Source organism: Bombyx mori, chromosome 18 (genome assembly GCF_030269925.1).
Source record: "Bombyx mori chromosome 18, ASM3026992v2".
Taxonomy (NCBI): domain Eukaryota; kingdom Metazoa; phylum Arthropoda; class Insecta; order Lepidoptera; family Bombycidae; genus Bombyx; species Bombyx mori.
The window spans coordinates 10,170,856-10,194,180 of NC_085124.1; the positions used below are offsets into that span (position 1 = coordinate 10,170,856).

Below are 23,325 nucleotides of genomic sequence, written 5' to 3' on the forward strand. Positions count from 1 at the left end.
CAGGGTGGCTTTGTTCTCAAACGCCTGATGACTTCTATTGTTAGAATAACCCCCGTTACACATTAGCTATCGATACTGAGGTCAGAATAAGTATTGTCTCATTGTTGTACGAAGATATTTTTCTAATAAATAAGGCGGAGCACCGATTGGATATGCTCTATTGCGAAATTCACTATGTTTTCCGTTGTAACTAATACATATTTCCGATCTAAATTATAATATGAACTAAAATAAAAAAGAAATGTTTTAATATTAGGGGATAAAGTATGAAATTGCCAATTTGTACTGAAAAATTGAAATTCGATTTTTTTTTCATATAACATATTTATTTAGTCAAAATATCTACCATTATTATCTATACATTGCTGCCAACTTATAGGAGAAAGGTCATTTATGCCTTTGCGATAGAACTCTGGTCATCTAGATTCTACAAACTGTGTGAAAGCATTTTGTACTGCCTCCTGGGAAGAAAACATTTTATCATATAGAAAATTGTCCAAATCACGAAAAAAACGGTAGTCCGTTGGAGCAAGGTCTGGCGAAAACGGAGGGTGACAAATGGTTTCTAATTGCAGTTCCTGTAGAGTTAAAACGGTTTCTCGTGCTGTATGAGGTCTCGCGTTATCATGGAGCAATAATGGTGACGATCGATTCATGAGTCGGGGCTGTTTCACTGCAAGTTTTGCTATCATTGTTCGGAGGTCCGCACAAAACATCTGCTGTTATTGCTTGACCAGATCGGAGAAAGCTATAGTGAATAACACCATGCTAAGACCACCAAACAGTTACCATTACCTTTTTATTGGTAAGCTTTGCTTTAAGACACTGTTGCGGCGTGTGACCTGGCGTCAGCCATTGCATTTTTCGCTTACGGCTATCGTAAAGAATCCACTTTTCATCACATGTCACAATTCGATCCAATATTCCTTAATTTCTGTATCGATTTAACAAGGCAAGACAAGTTTCAACACGCGTTTCTTTCTGCAGATCAGTCAAATCATGAAGCACCTGTTTTCCTTATTTTTTTATTTTATTGATTTGACGCAAACGAGTCAATATTGTTGGCAAGGTAACGTCAAACCATGCCGCGAATTTTTGGGTTGTTTAACTCGGATCGGCTTCCACCTTCTCTTTCAATTCATTGTTATTCACATGTGTGGGCGGTCTTTCATGTGGTTCGTTCTTCAAATCAAAATTTCCATCATGACAGCGTTTAAACCAATATCGCACAGTGCGTTCATTAGCAGTCGCCTCTCCAAACGCAACATTGATATTGCGAGCTGTTTCTGCAGCATTGATTCCGCGTCGGAACTCGTATGCAAAAATCACTCGAATTATTGAAGGATCCATCTTTCTTATTTAAGCTGAATAAAAAACAACTGAAGTCTATAATCAAATGTTGTCTTTATTGCTACGCACAATCCGGCTTTGGAATAAGCTCCCCCCCACTGTGTTTGCCGCGCGCTATGGCATGTCCTTCTTCAAACGAGGCTTGTGGAGAGTATTAAACGGTAGGCAGTGGCTTGGCTCTGCACCTGGCATTGCTGACGTCCACGAGTGACGGCAACCATTCACCATCAAGCCGTATGCTCGTCACTATACGGCAATAAAAATATTTAATTAAATTGTATTTTAGAATAAACAATGGAATAGTTCATTTTCATCGAAACGCAGATCTACACTAAGTGTCATGTACATCACATAAAATGTGTTACAAAAACACACAGAAGAAGCCCTACAGGATTTCCGGTGTCTTGTTTTACAAGGATAAACGCAATGGCCGTACACGCCCTAATTCGCCAAAACAGTCGTGAGAACCTTTCGATGTTTCGATACGAACAACTGTTTTCCATTACGTGCGTTTATTTTCTTTATGCACAGCAATTTAGTCTATATTGTCTCATCGTGTAATTAAAACTGATGAACTGTATTAAAAAATTTCCCAGTAACAATTAAAGTTGTTATACCGAGTATTAAAGATACGGGTAGCTCGGGCGGTTGACATTTACTAAATGTCAACATATCCGACCCAGGCGACCGGACAACAGAAAACCGTCATCACCCGAAACATGTCTTGTCGGATCCCCCGGATCCATTCTCAGTGCTTTTAGGCTCGTGAAGCACCGGTCACCGACCTCGTCGAACTCTCTTTGTCGTAATCGACGAGCAAAGTAACCCAAAGATACAGCCCACTGTCTTGCCGGATCTTCTCAGTTGTTTTCGATTTCGTTCCGGTAGTAGAATCTGCGAAGCATTGCTCTTGCTAGAGCTAGTGTTCGTAAATTCTCTCAGGTTCAGACGTGAGCTCACCTACCCATCCGCGTTTAGCTGGAATAGCCCCTTAGACCACAGGATAGGATTTTTTCAAGGGCACAATGTCGCCTATCTCATATCTTATTTCCAATAAATATGTATTGCCAAAAGCCGATTCTAACGTTGATTTGGCCTTGTTAAAACAGATCCAACTTCAAACTGAAAATTGTTCTAAGCCATCTTCCATAATCCTCTTATAAAATTAAACATTCCCTATTGTTAGCAATTTCGTTTGATTTTCAATATTTCATATTATCGGATATTACTCTCGCGATGTAGTGAGTCATCAACGTTTCCTTTTTAATCAAATTCTTTTAAAGCAGGAACTGAACAATTCATCACGGATACGGTTATTTAAAATTTCTTAATGGTCAAACAGAGACGATGTGTAACAAAACATCCTTGGGTTTTGATCAAAGGAGACCCGCCACCCACATCGGAATATCTCTCCATCAGACTTCCGGGTGTTCACAGTCGAAGAAATACTCGTAATTACTGTACGACTATCTATGACTTACGAGTGTGATGCTCAGCATCGAGGCCACACAGATAAGTCTTCGCACTCGGCCTATTTCTGCCGCAAAGCATTTGTGCGCTTTGTAGATTGTATGGCGAGACAAATACTATACAATGCAATTCGAAACAGTTATCACTATGAGTGACGTTATAGTAATGTGTATGAACTCTGGATGACACTTCGTAACCAGTTGACTGTGAATTTGTCTGGCCACCAAAGCAATCACTCAAAAGACTGTTCAATAGCCAAGAAAGTCAAAGTATTTGTTTAAATACTAAGACAGATAGTAAATCAATTTTGGGTTCCATCTATTTTTGTTAGAACAAAATCGTGAAGTAAGGTAATTTCCTCGTAGAACAAAAGGCACACTTAAAAACCGCTCGGCTCATTTATTTTTTCTTCTAAACAAGACATCTTGCAGGCCTATCGCATTTAAACTTTTAATTAAAAAAACTGATATAAAAGTATGATGATGTTTTTGAAGTTCCAAGTTTTTGTGTGAACAAGTTGCTTGCTCTTCTAAAATTATGTTTTGAATTGTAAATCTTTGAAAGAGTTTCGAAACATGTATATCCATTTAGTCCTCGGAAAAAAAAAATCATATACTTAATACTATATAGGTAATTCGTATAACTACACACATATAATACATTACAGACACTGATAAATTAAACTCATTAGTTTGATCATTAAAAATGGTATCTGCAGTGACTTTTAGTGATGTTGTAGTTATTACGCAATTTGGTAACCAGATGTTTGGAATCAACGATAATATTTGAAAAACAAACCGTGGTGGTACTTCAAATGACTGTGGTGAATGCTTTATGCTTCTCAATGAAGTCGTTATCGGAACGTACCTGAAAGAAAATACATATCATTAGTTCAACTAAAACGCTTATGGCAATTTAAGAAACCTTTGGGCTCGTGATCAAACATAAATCAGATACTAATCCAATTGCCTGGTACTTTAAATCCGTTTTTTACCTCAAATGCTCGGATACTATCTCTGTCCATATGATATTATATGTATAGTTGCCGGAGCTCATTTATGTAACAACGTTAATCTCGAAATCTGAACTAAGGTGACTGTGGCGCACCCAAACCAAAAAGCATGAAAAATTCATAGTTTTAATAAACAGAATGGCTTATTGACAAACAGATTGACTTCCACGGTGAAGGAATAGCATCGTGGAATAAAAATCAATCCCGCCAATTTTTTTTTGCGTATTTACTGACGGTATTACCTTTTGTGAGTTCGCGTGGGTAGGTACCACCACCCTGCCTGTTTCTACCGTGAAGCAGTAATGCGTTTCAGTTTGAAGGGTGAGGCAGCCGTTGTAATTGAGTCGACTATTATAAAAGCCGGCAATGTGACTTTTGGATAATTATTGGTAAATCAGAAAAACGAATTATTGACTTTGTATTCCATTGGCAGTCACAAAACTGTTCTGAACGACATCTTAGATAAATAACAGGTTAAGTATTAACCTTTATTTAATGCAGGTTTTGAACCGTATTCTTTGAAGGAGACGATTATATTCAAATCAATCTGTATTGACATATCAATAAAAAATTTTTGTCCAAATGCACAGATTGCCACCTTTGATAATAGACGACTCAATTATATTTGAGACCATAGAACTTATATCTCAAGGTGGGTGGTGCATTTACTTCGTAGATGTCTATGGGCTCCAGTAACTACTTAACACCAGGTGGGCTGTGAGCTCGTCCACCCATCTAAGCAATAAGAAAATTAAAAAAGGCTTAAATGAGTTATTTGGTTATACTGCCTGGCATGTTCACATTGTATTTTATTCGGAATATAATCATAAATAACGTCAAGTGTGTTCTAGAATGTTAACGATTGAGATTATAAAATTGTTCGCTTGCCAACATATCGAATAAAAAGAAACCCAAACGGAACTTGCATTGCCCACAGTGCTCGTTTAATTGCACTAATTTATAACCGCAGTGGGAGGTTTGGACAATTGATTGTTAAGCACATCTCTAAATAGACAATTTAAATACGCGTCGCCCCCATAAATCATAATGTAGTTAATCTTCTAATTATTATTACTCTGTTTTAAATTGATTGAACGAACGAATTTTGTTGGCTTTGTAGGGAGAGAGGGACTGAAGTCCAATAAAGTTGCCTATTTCGTTGGCAGTAAAGGCTTAAACGAAAGCCTAAATTTTAGCTTTGAACGATTACTTTTTGGTCTTTAAATTCAAATAAATTATAAAATAGATTGTAGCTGTAATTCTAATTTCAAACTCAAATTCGGGTGGGTGTAGACAAGATTATGACTGCTCACTTTAAGCTATACGGTAATAAATAGGTATTTGTATTTATATTGGTATTTAAAAAAACCGGGTTCTAACATTCTCGCACTTGAAATCAAGTGATTCAACTTAACATATTGAAACATATATTAGCTATATATAGTTACTAGCTGTACCCGTCCACTTCGCTGGGCATTTAAAATTAACATTATTATTTCTCACCCCCACAATGATTCTCATTATTAACGCCCCCGCAACTGATGTAGAGAATCCAACACTCATATAAATATTAGCGTATCCATTAAGTACATGTATTTTCTACATGGATACCAAGTTTCAAGTCAATCAGATGCATGGTTCAGTGGTTATAACGGAACATCCGTAAAAACCACTGCAGATTTATATATTAGTATAGATTATTAGTTCAGATAAGTATTTCTGTATTAGACGGATGAGCACACGTAGAATTAAGTGATCACCGGAGCTCACATCGGAACGCAACACGCCTCGAAACCTATCCGGATATCGTGATCAGATTTCACTAGGCCCTTCTTTTTCGAAAAATTGTAACTGCCTCTTATCTTACGGGCTTCGATCGCTCAGCACAACGTAATAAAAAAAACATTCATTAAAATTACGTAATAAAAACGGTCTCAAAATTATCTATATCCTAAAACTCTCATGAAATATTGCGGAGCTCTCGCGTTTAATAAAACTAACATAAATTTGTAGGTTTGTAACCAGAGTTTCGTGAGCTCCGTCCTAAATTCATTGAAATAAATGGGCGTCATAAACTAAAACCCTGATACAGTTTAATAACTCGGTCTCGTTAACGCTACCAAAACGAATGGATTCGCTTTAAGGAGAATTCTTTAGTTTCATCACTACTTATTGTTGTGAAAGTTGTCAGTAATCTCGAACGTTATTGCTTCAAGCATAGTTGTAAATCTCTGTTCTAACGGGTGCGAAAAAACAAACTTTATTACTGTAACAAGTTATACTTTACTACGAGTATTTAGTAATACATACATACATTTCAAAGAATCGTAGTACTCGCGTGGATTGACAAAAAATATTTTTAATCAAGAATAAATACGTTCCAATTTCAATCACAACATATTATAATAAGACTTAATTTAAGCAATGATTTTTTTATATAACTATGATTTCAATTTACAACAATTTTCTCAGCGACAACTCGTTAATTAACGATCCCATAATAACTTAATTTAATGACGTTTCGGGTCAGTCGTCTCGGACAGACAATATGTTCCATGACGAGTGCTCTTCGAGGAATGATTTGAGATAATCCCATCATCTCCAGCTTACCATCGTACCACTCGCCACTGAAACAAAGTTTATCCATACTACCTAAACACTGTTTTTATCCTCAGTGCGTTTCCAGTTTATTTTATCACCATCTGGAATAAGCTCTAGTCCACGTTATTTACAGAACGCTACTTGTCAGCACTACAGAGCTATCAAGTTTTGATGTGAAACATCTATAGCCGCACGTAAAACCGATTTCTGGCGTGGCGACGCATGCCGTGGCGACGCGTCGCCATGCGCAATCGACTGTGCGATTCTCTCCCACTCGATCCGACGTTAAGCCATTTCTCTCGCTACACTGAGCTCGGATACCTATAGTGTATACTCCGTAGTGTATACAGTTTTGTTTACTACAGTACACATAGCCTGTGTTTTACTTGAAAACAAATTATTTTTTCGTAATACATATTTTATTTTATCACTATGACATATTTAGTTCCTATCACAATCTGTTCTTTTGCTGCATGTAATATGCAGAAAAGAACAGATTTTTGATTTTACAAAATAATGTCGATGTTTCACATCTGCCAGGCGTCCCGTGACGGCTCACATTTTTTTCTTCAAGTCTTACCCCTTGGCCACAGCCGAGAGCGGTGCGAATTGCGGTGCGTCGTGAGGCGCGGCAAGCGGGAGCGGCGAAAACAAATGGTACACAACCTATGAAGTATGCCACAGCTACTGGCGGTGCGTTTTGCGGTGCGTTACGAGGAGCGGTGAGAGGCGCGTGACATCTGGCGGTGATGAGCTGCACGATGTGCGAGTGAAACAAAGGTACTAGACAATATGGAGGCGGCCACAGTTCAGAGCGGCGCGCGCGGCGGTGTCGGTGGACGCATTGAGGCATCGCGCGACCGAAACAAATCATTTTGTTTTTACCGCGCGTTGAGCTAATAAAATATAATGGATGTGGAACAATTCATTAGTGAAATACTGAGTAGACCAGAAATATGGATGTCAAAACATCCACATCATAAATATAGGCATGTTATAAAAAAAATGTGGGACGAAATAAAACAACAATTTTCTGGTACTAATGGTTTCCTAGATACTCTTGGATAGGATTATTGAAATAAAATTTGAAATTTGAATTGATTTCGTATTCTAGATGCTTGAACCGTTGCTCGATTATTCCGTCTTGATCTGCGTACGCTATTGTGAATATTGGAGTCTCCAAACTGGGAAACCAACTGCTGTAAATCTGCATCTCTTTCTCTTAAGGCACGAAACCTTTATAAACAATGTCGCGTGCTTTTTGTTTGCCTTTACACTTTTCGTAAAAATACGAAATTTATTAGTTAGAATACCAAACGCATACTGAATTGTGACAGTTGCCCGGGATAATGTTTTGTCGAAAATTATTTGTTCCGCATTTAAACCACCCGGTGGATATATGGGCGCATCAAATATTTTTTAAGAGGATAGGCTTCATCGGCAATTAACACGTATGGTAAATTGAGATTTGAACCTGGTAATCTCTGTGAAAGTTGAATCTATTTTCTTTTAATAATCTATTTATCGGGATAGTTCTTATATTCCTAATATAATAATAAATAGTGTGAAATTCGCCAAGTTCTCTCCTTTTCTAACTGGGTGCGCTCCTATTCTTGATTGAATAATATCTTCAGCTAAGAACGCACTTATTTCAAGGTAATATCGTGCCACTTTTGATAAAGAAATTTGATAGTGCTTTCTAAATACGTGCACCTCTGACGCCGCCGCCGTCGAACTAGTCTAGCTGTGGCATACTCCCACAAATAGCGCCGCTCGCCGCGCCTCGCAACGCACCGCAAAACGCACCGCCAGTAGCTGTGGCCAGGCCCTTAAGCTATAGGCAACAGCTCTAACGTGCCCCTAACATGAAGTCTATGAGCATAACCACTGACCATCAGAAGACCGTGTGTCATTTGCCTGTTGTATAATAATACCAAATACCATATACTTAAGTGCCTCACCATTATTTATGATCGCAACTTCATAATCGTAATATTCTGGCTACTATACCCAAAAGGCAATAAATTTATTTATGCTCAACGGCACCGTGTTTTCACTTCGAGAAAACTTTATAACATCGTTAAAGATAAAGTTGAAGCAAACGTGTTCGTTTTACAGGATTTGTTCAGGAAATTCTATGTGTATATTGAACGTTCACTGCTAACCAGCACGCGTTGTTAGGCGGTTACCGGAACAAATAAACACCAGAATACTAACCGCCCAAATTGAGGCTAAAAATCGAAGTCACAATAGTACTAAAATATGACGAACATACTCTTCAACCGCATGAGTGCTTACCCGAACCCGTTTTTACAAAACCAACAACTTCTTCTTTTGTTTCACAGCCATTTGGTCGATCGATTTTTCGAAGTTTCTGATAAATCAATCCTGTCGAAATCATGGCCCACATATTTTTAAATCGTGTCACACAAGAAAATTAAATTCATGAAATATACTTATTACCAAGTTCAGTATTCATTAAATTTCAAAATGCGTTAACTTTTTCATTAAAAACTAATAGCATTTATAATGCACATCAGCTATTTACAGTTTAATATGACCCACCATTTCGTGTCGTAATTTTTTTGGCTTATAAATATCTCTAACCTGGACAACCCTAGTGTGCTGTATACACGATCTCCATTTCAAAGCTCAATTTTGAAGTGCAGACGCACAAAAAATGATCGGAAGCACTTGACCGGGTTGGCTGCAAAGCAGGGACGTCCGGGCGACCCGGGGCAATAAAAAGCGTACCACTTTGGACCACAGCCAGACCATGCGCTCTAGCAACCCCATTCAAAAAGCATTTAAATCATTAATACACTCGTATTCATAATACAATGAAAGTACGATGAACTTTTGCTGTTAAATGTGTATTTAATATTAGTTTAAATTATTTTTACTGTGCTACATGGTGCCACCACCACCAGCCACCTTGAGGCATGAGGTCGAAGTCTCAATTGTATTACATAGAGGCTGTTCCACCAGTCAAGCTTCGCGGCAGAAATAGACATGTGTTTAACCGTACATAATACCTGACATCGATAATGTTTATAGTTATCGCGCGTAGGGTTCATGTTTTAATTTGTATTCAAATTATAAACTGTAGCCCTTATGTAATCGTGACGTCATTATACTGACAGTCAGGGGAGTCTGTAAATTGAAAAATTCGTACCAAAATTACCATAATGGGAGTGAACAATAGACAGCCCATACGTTGGTGCCGTTCCGCATTGCGACCAAACTATCGCATCGGTTGACAATCTCCGATCGACCCTCCCGAACTAAATTCCTTCGCGTTCGACGAATCCTTCGCGACATTCCTTTATTCGAAAACGATTCGATTTTTTGTGCAAACATTTCTTTCAGCGTTCCCGTCAAGTGACATTTCTCTCCGGGGCCCAATGAGTTCTTGTTTATCGACATTGCGTACATTCTGAATCACATCAGCTCTCGTTGAAAATTTCATAATTTTACGTTCATTTCGTTGGCTTAAGCAGGGCCGAAATTATTTCAACGTTGTAGCAAGATTTACACAAGGAATTTCATAGCGGTTTTAATTTTATTATGCTCAACGAGGTGGTCGAGATTGTCTGGTCCTGCAAGATACCTGCGCTTAAAATAGAACAGCCGAGGGTTAAATGTTCTACGTTTCATAGTCCACGATGAATGTTGGATCTACATACATTATTTTTATTTCACACAACGCAGCATCGAATTTAAGCGGTTTAGCCGTGGTAAATTTAATTAACCGTATCAAAAATTACACGCAAGAAGAGACACAATCAAGCCATTCTTTAATGAGATTCGCGTTTTGAAACCACGCATTGCTTGGGCTCCGATTACGTTTACACTCAAGATCCTCTTGAAATTTGATCGTTCGAACGTTAATCTTGACGCACACGATGCAGTGAATGATTTATTAATACTTTCGAAGCGGGATATTATAATCTCTTCAACGAAGCTTAAAAAGGCCGAGTTCTTTTGAGAATCGAATATCATTAACGGCTTGTTGCATTACAATATTATACTGATCACCCTCATCAGTTAGTAACCCTCACTACTGGACCCAGGGGTTTGACGAAATCCGGGTTTCGATTCCTGGACCGAGACAGTATCTTCTATCTTCATAGAAAATATTATGTGTTCGTTTTTTTCTTCTTCATTGTCTCGTGGGTACCTATGTTGAAATCCTAAATATTATTTATTAGAAAACGATGAACGTATTTTAAATTTTATTTGACCTATTATTACCTACAAATATTTCAGAAACACACAATCAGCGCTCTTTCGAAAACAAAGACTTATAGTCAAAATTTGATGCACATAATTCATTCCTTCGAAAATAAAAGCATAGTGTTCGAAGGGCGTTGGCATCGGTAAGTGTTATGGGGAAATAACAAAGGCCGTGGTCCCGAGACGGCCTGTACGTCACGCGCTCCATTGTTTATGGGCTCTTTTGTTTTTTTTTCTTTGTGGTATAATTTGGCATCGGGAAGCTGTGAGCGAGATTAGGCGTAAAACTGGTCCATTGTCGGAGACTTGGTTTTTAAATGAGCTTCTGTTTTTTGTCAGTGGTTTGTTTGTTTTTGAACCGATTCCTATTATAATTCATTTTGATGATGATTAGGTACTTGTAAGGTGGAATCTACAACTTCTTGAGCTATTGCTATTACTCGCTATGGTTACTTACCTTGTTTTTGTAACCTACTACTTTGTACCTATTGTGGTTATATACCTATATATTGTAGTTCCCCAGCCCATGGCTGATATAAAAAATGTATGCGTTCCGAATTGCCATTACCCTAATTTGTTCAAATTGAGTCTTCAACTGCAGTTAACGGTGTCATGTTTTTTTTTTTTTTTTTTTTTTATTGCCTTTGTAGGCAGACGGGCATACGGCCCACCTGATGGTGAGTGGTTACCGTCGCCCATGGACTTCAGCAATGCCAGGGACAGAGCCAAGCCGCTGCCTACCGTTTAATACTCTCCACAAGCCTCGTTTGAAGAAGGACATGTCATAGCGCTCGGGAAACACCGAGGAGGGGAGCTCATTCCATAGCTGGATGGTACGTGGCAAAAAAGATCTCTGGAAACGCACTGTGGATGACCGCAGTGGCTCCAGGTAGTATGGATGAACTCTACTCCGGTGGCGGGCGGTGCGATGGTAAAAACGAGATGCTGGTATCATCTCGAACATTTCCTCAGAGCACTCCCCATGGAACATACGGTATAAAATACAGAGGGAACCGAAGTCCCTCCGCAGACCCAGAGGCTCCAAACGATCCGAGAGAATGGGATTATCGACAATCCGAACGGCCCTCCTCTGTATGGAGTCAAATGGAAGAATCTGGTATTTGGGAGCCCCGGCCCAGAGATAGGAGCAGTACTCCATGCGAGGCCGGACTTGTGCTTTATAAAGCAGAAGTCTTTGTCCAGGCGTGAAGTACCGCTTCGCTCTGTTGAGGACTCCCAGCATTTTGGACGCCAACTTGGCTTTGCCTTCCAAATGACTCCGAAACTGGACATCGCTCGAAATGTCGACCCCAAGTATCCCGATACTCTCGGAAGGTTGCAGGGATACTCCTTGGAATTGCGGCGCCATGACAAAGGGGTCCTTCTTCGCAGTGAACGCGCAAACTTGTGTCTTTATCGGGTTGAATTGAACCAAGTTCAATTCACCCCATTCGGAGACTCGCCCCAGAGAGTTCTCCACTTCAGACACAAGTTTTGATCGTCTCTCTTGCACCACGCTCCGAGAGAGGCTCTGATGGCCGATATATCGCGCATCCCCCGTGCTATCATCTGCATAGCAATGCATGCCATCAATAGACAGCATGTCATTGATATACAGGATGAAAAGCGTGGGGGAGAGCACCGAACCTTGTGGAACGCCAGCGTTGATGGTCATGGTATCAGAACAGTCACCGTCTACAACGACCGTGATGCTCCGCCCATCCAAAAAGCTAGCGATCCACTTGCAGAGACCCTCGGGGATTCCGTAAGATGGTAACTTCGATAGAAGTGCCCTATGCCAGACCCTGTCGAAGGCCTTCGCGATATCAAGGCTCACAGCAAGAGCCTCGCCCTTGCTCTCCAAGGCTTCAGCCCACCTGTGAGTAAGGTATACAAGAAGATCGCCAGCTGAGCGACCGTGACGGAAACCGTACTGTCGGTCACTGATCAGCTGGCGATCTTCAAGATACTTCAGGAGTTGTGTATTTATAATTCGCTCCATCACCTTGGAAAGCAAGGAAGTTATCGCGATAGGCCTGTAGCTCGATGGGTCCGACCGGTCACCCTTCTTGGGGATAGGGTGGACGTGGGCGGTCTTCCATGAAGACGGAACCCTGTTAGTGCAATAAGAGAGGCGATACAAACGCGTTAGCGCAGGTGTCAGCTCAGGGGCGCACGTTTTCAAAACCACTGCGGGGATGCCGTCTGGCCCACTCGACTTATGGACGTCCAGGAGTCGGAGCTCCCGCCTGACTGCACACTGTGTGAAGCAGATATCCGGCAGGGAGCTATCACACCGGGGGATGTTCGGTGGTGTGGCACCCCCGTCGTCCACAGTCGAGTTCGAGGCGAAGAGTTTGACCAGAAGGTCAGCCTTCTCTTTCGCGCTGTGGGCCAGATTGTCATCGGACTTGCGCAGTGGTGGGAGACTAGACCTGCAAAAGTTTCCTTCTGCAGCTTTGGCGAGCGACCAAAAAGCACGGCTCCCGGAGGGATAGCTCTTCAATCGCTCGCCAACTCTAGCAACGTGCTCCGACTTCGCCTTGGCAATTACCTTCTTGTAGGACCTGGAAGCGGCGTTATATTTCCGCCTTTCCCCTGAGATGTTAGGATCCCGACGTCTCCTGGCATTATCCCATGCCACGTATGCGGACCGCTTGAGGCGTGCAGCATCCCTGCTGGCATTGTTATACCAGGGTCTGCTGCGACCCCCAACGGGCACTTCAGAGGAGGGAATAAACAATTCCATCCCCTGGAGCACCACGTCTTTAAGACGGTCCGCACAGACGTCAGGATCAGCAGAGGAAAAGCAGAACCGCCCCCATGGGTAGGATGCGTAAAATTCACGCAATCCATCCCAATCTGCTGACATATACCGCCAAACTCTTCGATACCCGGTCGTCGTTCGACGATCAGGACGAGAGAGTGGTACGGCAGCACGAATAAGGCAGTGATCAGACGATCCAAGCGGAGCGTCGACCACCACACTGTATCCGGCCGGATCTGTGGTCAGCAGAAGGTCCAACAAAGAAGGCTCGTGCCCCTCGATATCTGGGACACGGGTGGGCTGTGTCACCAGCTGGGAGAAGCCGTAGGCCAAGGCGAAATCGTAGGCAGTCCGACCCGGAAGGTCAGTGGTTCTGGACCCCAACCACTCTTGGTGATGAGCGTTAAAGTCTCCAAGAACCACCACCTCCGCAGATGGGTACTGCTCAAGCACGCGGTTAGTCCCCTCTTGCACATGCTCAAACAGAGCTGAACCTGCATCACTGCTGTGGGACCTGTACAGGCACGCGTAGATTCGGCTACGGCCCCCGTGATCTACGCGCAGCCACAAGAGGAACAGGTCCCGTTGTTCGAGGCCCCGAAGACGGCGACAACAGACATCAGCCCGGACGAATACGCACACCCCGGCTTTACGCAGGAAGTTGTGCTCCAATACGTAGCCGGGGTACTCAAGGTATGAGGTATCATCCGGAGCAGATATCTGCGTCTCCGTTAAAAAAAGCAGGGCAGGCTGCGCCGTCTCAAGGTGGTGGTGTACGGCGTCAAGGTTGCTATGTAGGCCCCTGACATTGCTGAAATCCACATTAAATGTGGAATGGGGAACCGCCTGTGAAACCCTTTTCTTTTTTTTTGTCGACTTCATAGTTGTTAAATTTTCGGAGAGTAGGATTAGGAGAGGTAGGATGTTGGAGGTGAGACCGAGGCAACACCTGAATGAAGCGCGGAGCATAGTACGTGCTCGACCACGGATTGCGTGAGAGACCGACGCAAGGCATGGAAGGGCCCCCAGTCCACTCTGCATGCGATCGCCGGGATCCACTCCGGTCTCCGACTCCGGCACGACGACCGCACGACAGGATTTTACACCGGTTGGCGGGACAGCTTCCCGGGGCGGAGTTTAGTAGAGACACCCGGGTTCAGGTCCCCTATTGACCGGCGGGCGGCAGCGGGTACCGTTTCACTGGGTCTCCCTATACCCCCGTCAAACAATCACGCCCCGTGAGTTCGCACGCACGTCTGCTCCGCAAGTTCCAGGCGTCACCAAGACTCACCCCCAACAAGGAAGGGGAAAGGGGAGGGATAGAACTGGCTCTCCAACCCACACGCCGGAACACAGCTAGGCTATTTGGCGGCGGACTCTAGTTGGAGGGTGGTCGCCAGCCAGTCGGACTAGGTCCTACCACCGGTTATGTTTTCGGCTCCCGTTTAGCACCACCCAGGGGTCACTTGTAGGGAATCGCGGGTTAAACCTACGGAAGCGGGAAGCACCAACCCCCAAAATTATGTGCTTTGATAGACGTAGAACTGATTAAAGGTAGATAACACAGTAACGGCTAACACTCTTTATGACATGAGGGGCCGTGTGTTCGTCTATCCATAAAAATATTAGGTGGTGTGTCATCTAATCTACATCTATATATTAATACGTGAAGCAAAAACTCTGTACCCCTTTTTACGAAAATTGCGCGGACGGAAGAGTATGAAATTTCCCACCCTTATAGAGAATACAGAGAAGGAGTGCAGAATGCAATTTTTTTTTAAATTATGCATTATACCTAAATTAAATCAATAAAAAAAAAATTACACACACTATCATGTATTTGACACACACACACATATTATATACTCTTTGTTTACTGTAAAACTTTTATTATTGGTTAAAGTCTGTGGTCAAATTGAGAATAGATTAATATTGTTTATCTTTAATGTTATTTGTCTATAGTGTAGTCTTGGTGAAATCTGTGATTATGGAAGTATAATAGTCCATGCCAATAGAACCATAATAATGTTCAAACTTTTAATTTCAATTAATTATAGTCGAATTTCGACTACTTGGGGACCACTAGTTTATCTAATAGCGAAACCTGGATATGAATTTAGCTGAACAACAAAATTTATACTATTGGGGAAACATTGAATAAAGATTCGACACATGAGTATTGTCTTGTGCAAAATAAAAAATCCAACAAACCAATTGTAAGCTAGTTCGCCGTCATTTATATTTTATTTATTCATAAGTTGCAGTTTTCTGTTTCGTAATCTTAAGAATGTTCTATATAAAATTCGATTTCGTGCCGGCAACTTGAAGCAGGTAAGGAAATACCTACTAAACAATATATTGTGCCGCTAAAGCAAAATATAGTTGGAAATATATAGGATACAAATATAGTGCGTATTGGATTTCATAATAACGACTTTTAAAATTCATAATAATTATTGGCACTATTTAGTTTTGTCTGTCGGTCTATTAGTTTATACGGGTAAAAATGTAAGAATTTAAAAATCATTAATATTTCACAAAAGCAGTGGATTAATGAAGTTTTGCAGTTTGCATCTTAGTAGCCAGTTGCGTATTGAATAATACTTTTAATCAAAATTTTAAAGAGGTGTGGCAATTGGACATTGTAGTATTAATAGAATGTACTGTTACGTTATCTATAAAATCATGCCATTTTTTATTCCAAAATTACAGTCTGGGCTGTGCTGTCCCTAAAAACCTTTTTTTTTAAGCGCTGATCACATTTAACATTACATCTAATTATTAACCATATAAAGCACTAAATCGTTCCACTAAAAACAAACTCTGATTTAAAGACGTGGTCTGACAAAAATAATAATGAAGCTATCATGTTTCACGTCAACTCGATAAGCGGCGTGAAAGTGAATAATAGGAGCGTCATTAAAAAAATTCATGACAGAGCGCCGGATTAGCGACGGACCCAATTTCAACGGGAAACAAAAGACGAGCAACAAAATAATTTATGCTCTGGATAACAAGTGACAATCCGCTGCAGTTTAGAACAATGACACGACTCAGTTTAGATGACAATGCTAGGTCGAGGAATGCGGTCGTGCCGCATATCTAATTGTGACAATTAACGAAATGTCTCCGTTAATTTTTAAAACCACGCTAGACTGTAATGAATAGATCCAGCGCTGAGTTTAATAATTAATGACGAAATTCCTTTGGACGAAATTTTATAACGATTGCGGCTGAGTGAAAACTTTGTAAGATTTCGTCACGCCAGCACGAAATTCGTTCACTTCTCTAATAACTGATTTTGTAACTTGCTGATGTTCTAATACAATATTAACTTGGGACGGGAATACATGCAGCGTTTTGGGACATCTTACATCTAAAATTCTCTCATGCGCTTGGGACTGGTACGTTGTCTGCAATCTAATTGTTCTAGAATGTTCATAGAATTCACTTCGGACGTTTTAGCGAAACAACTGTTAGGCGTCAGGCGGCTGCGGTTATGCATTACGTTCTTAATTTAAATAGATCTAACCGCAATCATAAAGTGGTCAGCGCAGCTGTATACCCCGTAACAGATGAGGACGTTTAATGAACATTTTACTTCCTCTGGACGAATTTTGAAACCCTAATTGTTTGTCCCCTTTGTTTATTCGAAAGTAATGTGATATGTCATCCGCGGTAGTGTTTCCCGGCCGGATGTGTTACTCATTTGTGTCAATATAGGTTGCCCAAACCCGACGACTTATTAAGTGATGAATCACACAGAGAACTAATGTGTGAAAGATTATGTTATAGTGACTCAAACATTTCATAACCGTAATGAAAATAATTTTATAAACAAGAATGATGTATTAAAAAAGTAAACTGATTAATTGAATAATCAGAATTAGGCTTCGTGCCTTTCATAAAAGGCAACCCTTCGTTAATTGAGTCTGTGTTTATTCAATGACCTTCCGAAATCCTGTTCAGCTAATATACTTTTTTCATTTAAAAACGCCTACTTGTTTTATCGCTTCTATCAAACAGTGATTAGTTCCGTTTCAGAACTCAATTTAACTAACCAAAGAACACATTACGGGTTGCGGTAGACCCTGAACTGATTGTTAATACAAAATAGTTTGACTCGAATTTGCCTCGTCACAACGTTACGGGCTTTTTTGCTAACTACTTGAGACTTTTTGTTACATAAGCTACTTGAGACTTTTTGTTATATAAGCTACTTGAGACTTTTTTGTTACATAAATAATATTGTTATAGTTAAATGAATCGAAATACGATGTGACCACGCACGAAGGTGTTCTGACAGTTATCCGATCTGAGATAAACTGCTCATCTCCTTCACAATTCACTTTATCACCGTTTTAACCGCATCAAATTTAAGGATCCTATACCATTTGAAAATAAGCCAAAATATGTATTTTAAATGTAGACGAGATCATTACCTCCCCGGTAATAAGCGACACTTCAACGCGAACGCTTCTTGTAAAATGAGCTAGAAGTTTTAATGCTTTTATTCTAGTGCTTATAGTATAACCAGCTGTGTGGTGGCCTTTTTAAAACCAAACAGGCATAAATGTTTCGTAGTAGAAATAGTCATGATGCGAAAAGATATGCGATTTTGAATTTAATTTTAGGGGAAGTGGTTCATTTATACGTCACAGCTCTTCTGGTGAAATACATCAAAGTACGCCTTAAAATTTTTTCATATCGTTCCATTGCCACATTCATTTAATATTGTAGATCAAAACTTCTCACCATTAAACTTTCTTCCCCACGACGTACTCAAGGATGCGACTAATTACGGGGGCCCGTTGAAACACATCGTAAACAACGACGCTTGATGACACATTAAACACATTTCTGTTTTACTTAAAAACATATAAAGTTTTATTAGTACTAATGGGGAAACGCGGCTTTATAGCACCAGTGTGAGTGTAACTTAATTAGCAACAAAAGGAGTTGAATTACGGAGTGATGTGGGTACTTTAAAGTTTTCAGGTTTCAGCTTTTTTTGTGAAAAATCAATTTTCTGTGACTAGAAATTAACAAAACGTTAAGGTTTTTTTCGCTTATTACCTAGATGGGTGAACGAGCTCACGGCCCACCTGATATTAAGTGGTTACTGGAGCCCATAGACATCTACAACGTAAATGCGCCACCCACCTTGAGAGATAAGTTCTAATGTCTCAAGTATAGTTACAACGGCTGCCCCACCCTTCAAACCGAAACGCATTACTGCTTCACGGCAGAAATAGGCGGGGTTTCCATAATGACGGAGCCAATTTGGATGTACCATAACTTTATGGAGTCCTAGCTGCATCATTTTGCTAATTAGTGGCAACAAAACGTTTCGTTCTGTGATAATTGTTTGCTAATTACAAACTGTTTCTTAATTTTCATTTTGCTAATGCAGAATTCTAACCGTACCTAAAGAGATTTATATTAATTTAAATGTTAAGTCTGCAAGAATAATTTGGCGATAATTCAGTTTCTCCGTTTCATTGAAATGCTAACTTGCTCATTTGTCTCAGTTGAATAGACTTCTTTCAGAACATTCAATAAGTATAAAATCAGAATATGCGATTTATTCATGTCCTGATTTCTTTTGTAAATAATAAAAGTATTATTAAAACACGGATAGCCTGACTTAATTCAGATGCTACGGCTTTATATTACAAAAGCCCGTTTTCGTCTTTTTTCTTCTTTTCATTAGAAGCGGCGAATATTCTTGAGCAAAAATATTTATTTAGGACTCTGTCTAATTTCGGAAGTCTCATTGCATATTCTCTGAATCTTTTAGATGAAGATTTTCGTTGATCAATATTTTAAAGTATTTTTTCATAAAAATTAGATAAAGAAACTATTTTAATTAGCTTTTCTTTAAATCTAAAACAGTTTAAACTATTTTTGTATCAGACAAGATAATGTTTTTAAAATAATGTATTTTTTTGTAAATTTCAACATCGTAGTCTTAACGCATGTTCCCTCATTTTTTTCTTATATTTAAAAATGTTTGAGATGATCTTTCTCATCGTCACGGCGTAATTAATTTCTGTCATCGCACCAAACACCGGAGAAGTTTATTCTTGAAATTGCCATGTTCATCTACAATGCACTTACAGAGATATTTTTTTCTTGTACCATCCGTCTCGCGAATTAAATTCCCTCGATGGTATATTAGACGCGATTTGAAAAGAGTCCTCAACGGTAGGCAGCGAGTTCATTATACCCCTTGCATTATTAATATGCAATAACCATGAACGACGCTGACCAATCCCCTTCACAAAAACAAATAAACAGGCGCGTTATTTCACTATGCGGTGAGTATATCAGTATCTGGGTAATGAAAGGTAATAAAATGTAATGACTATTATACGGAATCTACAAGCTAGTAATATATAAAATATTTAGCTGTGCCTTATTATGTTTTGAACTTTAGTTTAACTCATAAGTATTATTGAGATTAGAACATCCCATGATAAAAAGAGATTTCTTAGTAGAGTACCCAAATTTAAAGAAACTAATTTTACACTCATCAATTTATTCATTTTATTCCAAGATAAGTGACATTAGAAATTAACAAGAAAAGCTGAATCACTATTATTTTTTGTCATACGTCGACTTCTAATTTAATTCTAAAGGGCGTCTCGGACGATTTATTTTCCAAGCAATTGAACACATTCATTTTAATAAAACACAAAGACAAGTGAGGTTTCATTAATATTTATGGAACTCCAACGTTGTGGCTACAAAATCTCGAATCGCAGCAACGCGTTATGTACTTGAGAACATGTATTTGACTTCAAGGCCAGAATCTGGATAACCAAACTACTCACTCACACAACAGAACAATTAAACATTTTAAACTAAACTAAGAAGCAATTTATTTTCAACTTTCGCGCCTATCTACATTATTAACAAGGTCTTACCAAGATTTTCATATTTAACGAATTTTCGATATTGCGTCAGTTTATCAAGAAGCAATTTGCAGACTACATCACGTGAAACAGGATAATAAGGCCCTGCTCTTTACTTCCATTAGCCACAAAGTTTAACTATGCAACTTGTGCAGTTCGCCAAGTCAAGTGCCAAACTTGACCAGTCAGCAAGACTGGAACATAATGTTAAACTGCACGGGTCATTAACCGCGCATTAAGCATGGGGTAACCCGTGCTTATCAGTTGGCTCCTTGCCAAAGTATCTTGAACCAAATAACGTCTTAGTCGTTAGTCCCAGACCAACGTGATACCAATGTCGAGATTAACCTGAGAATCCTTGCTCTAAAAATCGAGTAAGCTTACGGCAACGTGGGGCAAGGATTTTAACTTTTGAATTTTCGTGTCTTAGACAATCGAAAAGAAAATGCCAAATTCGCGAAACACTCAAACAAAAGTTGATTTCACATTTTTCTGGTCCAAAAGAGTTTCAGCCATATTTCAATAACCCAGAGTTTTTTTTTTTTTTTTTTTTATTCCTTAGATGCGTGGACGAGCTCACAGCCCACCTGATGTTAAGTGGTTACTGGAGCCCATAGACACCTACAACGTAAATGCGCCACCCACCTTGAGATACAAGTTCTAAGGTCTCAAGTATAGTAACGACGGCTGCCCCACCCTTCAAACCGAAACGCATTACTGCTTCACGGCAGAAATAGGCAGGGTGGTGGTACCCACCCGCGCGGACTCACAAGAGGTCCTACCACCAGTAATTACGCAAATTATAATTTTGCGGGTTTCATTTTTATTACACGATGTTATTCCTTCACCGTGGAAGTCAATCGTGAACATTTGTTGAGTACGTATTTCATTTGAAAAATTGGTACCCGCCTGCGGGATTCGAACACCGGTGCATCGCTCAACACGAATGCACCGGACGTCTTATCCGTTAGGCCACGACGACTTTCAATTTACGCAGCCGTGGCATGTGTAAATACCGAACATGAAAGTATTTCAAGTATTGCAAACAACGTATAATCCTGCTTCGTACATCCGTTAAACCTTTTTTTTCGTTGAGCAGTCGCCTAGAAAACCTTTAGGGTCTTATGTAGCGTGATTAATATCAGATTCGATCCTTTTAGAAGCTTTTTTTTTGTCGAGTAAAGACATTTTGTGTATAACGAATACACTGTAAGCGTCGTTGGTGGAAATTAAAATTATTTGTAATGGGACGAGAAACCTGCCCGACATTTCAATCTTGGTGTTATTAAGATTATGACCAGTTTGGTATTAGTGAAATAGCTTTCCTATGGGTTTTAAAATAATAAATTTCTACGATTAAAATTCTAGATTCTTAAATATAAAAAAAGAACTGACCCAATTACGAGTATTGCCTCGACTAGCACATGTCATGTTGAATATATGTCGATATCGACTTAAATACCATCAAACCGAACGCACTCACTTCCTACTCCAGTTAATGTTCTTAGTCAATTGATACTTCAATTGCAGCAGCTCGGCTTATCAGTCCACTTATGATCAGGAATAGCCAACGGATCCAATCCAGGAACATCAATGAATTATTACAATGTTATGGCTTCAAATAAACAAGAGCCTTAAGATGCTTTAAGTAAGTAAGCACTTTAGTTAATTTAAAGCGTGCTCCACAATAATCATTGGATTTGTGCGACAGAAGGACAAATACGAATTTCCTTGACAACGCCGTGATGATGAACAGACTTTTAACTAGAATATTATTAAAATTAAAATACGGAAAAACGATCATTATATCGCAAACCGTATAAAACAATTCAACTTCGACATTTATCTATTAGTTGACAACTAGAAAGGTTAGGCACCTAAATTGCACAAAAATAACTAATTAAACGATAGTGCATAAATCAAAGTAGGTGCAAGGCGCATAAAGTCGTAGCTGAGTAACGGGCAGCATACATAAAAACAGCGACGCTGGTGCAAACAGATCGCACGGGATCATTAACCAAGTACAATTATATGGAAACAAACAATAGTGGGAGTTTGCCACAAGAATGAAGTTCGTACTCAACACAGGAAAAAACAATGCGAGTTATTGCTTTTCACTTAATAACTGGTTTCGCTTTGTACATTTATTTAAAGATAATATTTTAAAGCATTGAAACGATAACTTGATTCATATTTTGCTAAAATATTGTGATTATTTTTTCTAATTTGGATGTCAAAATTTGGAGGTTGAGTAAGAATGAGCCAGGTGTTAGTGGTTGGTGGATTTGGTGGTAGGACGCCTTGTGAACCCGCACAGGTACTCCCATCACCAATGTTACGTTTAGTTTGCAAAGTAAGGCAGCCGTTGTACTGTAAAAAACTAAGAACTCAAGACTCAATGTGGACGATGGAATTCACGTTGTTGGTGTATATGCTCTCCGGTAATAACTTAAGACGATCTAAGCACTAAAATAAAAGGATTCATTTATAATCTTATTTACCATCACATTCACAGAAAAATCTAAGTACCATGTTTAACCAAACTAATTCAGTGTCAGTCATAGAATGCCGCATGGCTAAAATATTCCTCAAACGCTATCTATACACTATGTTAGGGTTAATACATAGTCATCTATGGTATCAACTATATAAACACTGGTAGTGTGAAATTTGATCCAATGATTAACTGTCGACATTGCAAGCATGGGATTAATCCATTAAGGAGGGTATGAGATGGAAACTCGATTTCGTAAGTCGATGCACCTTGATTGGAATGGCAATTTGGAACGAGCTTATTTCAGGAGATATAAAACGATGGTTAACTTTGTTTATTCAGCAAGTGAATAGTTTTTTGTATCGGTAAAGAAAGTCAGACGAACTAATGAGCCAACATGTTAATTACTTGCCAGAGTCCACAGAACGTCATTTTGATATGCATGAAGTCGAATTCGAAATACCACTGGAATGACAGA

At 39.7% G+C, this 23,325-nt stretch overlaps 1 protein-coding gene and 1 long non-coding RNA gene across 7 annotated transcripts in view; both read right to left on the reverse strand.

Annotated features, from left to right (window-relative positions):
• Nucleotides 1-7,264, reverse strand: part of LOC119629842 (uncharacterized) — a 61,740-nt gene extending 54,476 nt beyond the window's left edge. The window contains exon 1 of the long non-coding RNA XR_009975558.1: nt 7,014-7,264. This is a non-coding gene — a long non-coding RNA (uncharacterized LOC119629842). The remainder of the gene's footprint in view (nt 1-7,013) is intronic.
• The window catches only part of LOC101743686 (fasciclin-2), a 134,708-nt gene that overhangs the window by 100,953 nt on the left and 10,430 nt on the right, over nt 1-23,325 (reverse strand). The window lies entirely within an intron of this gene.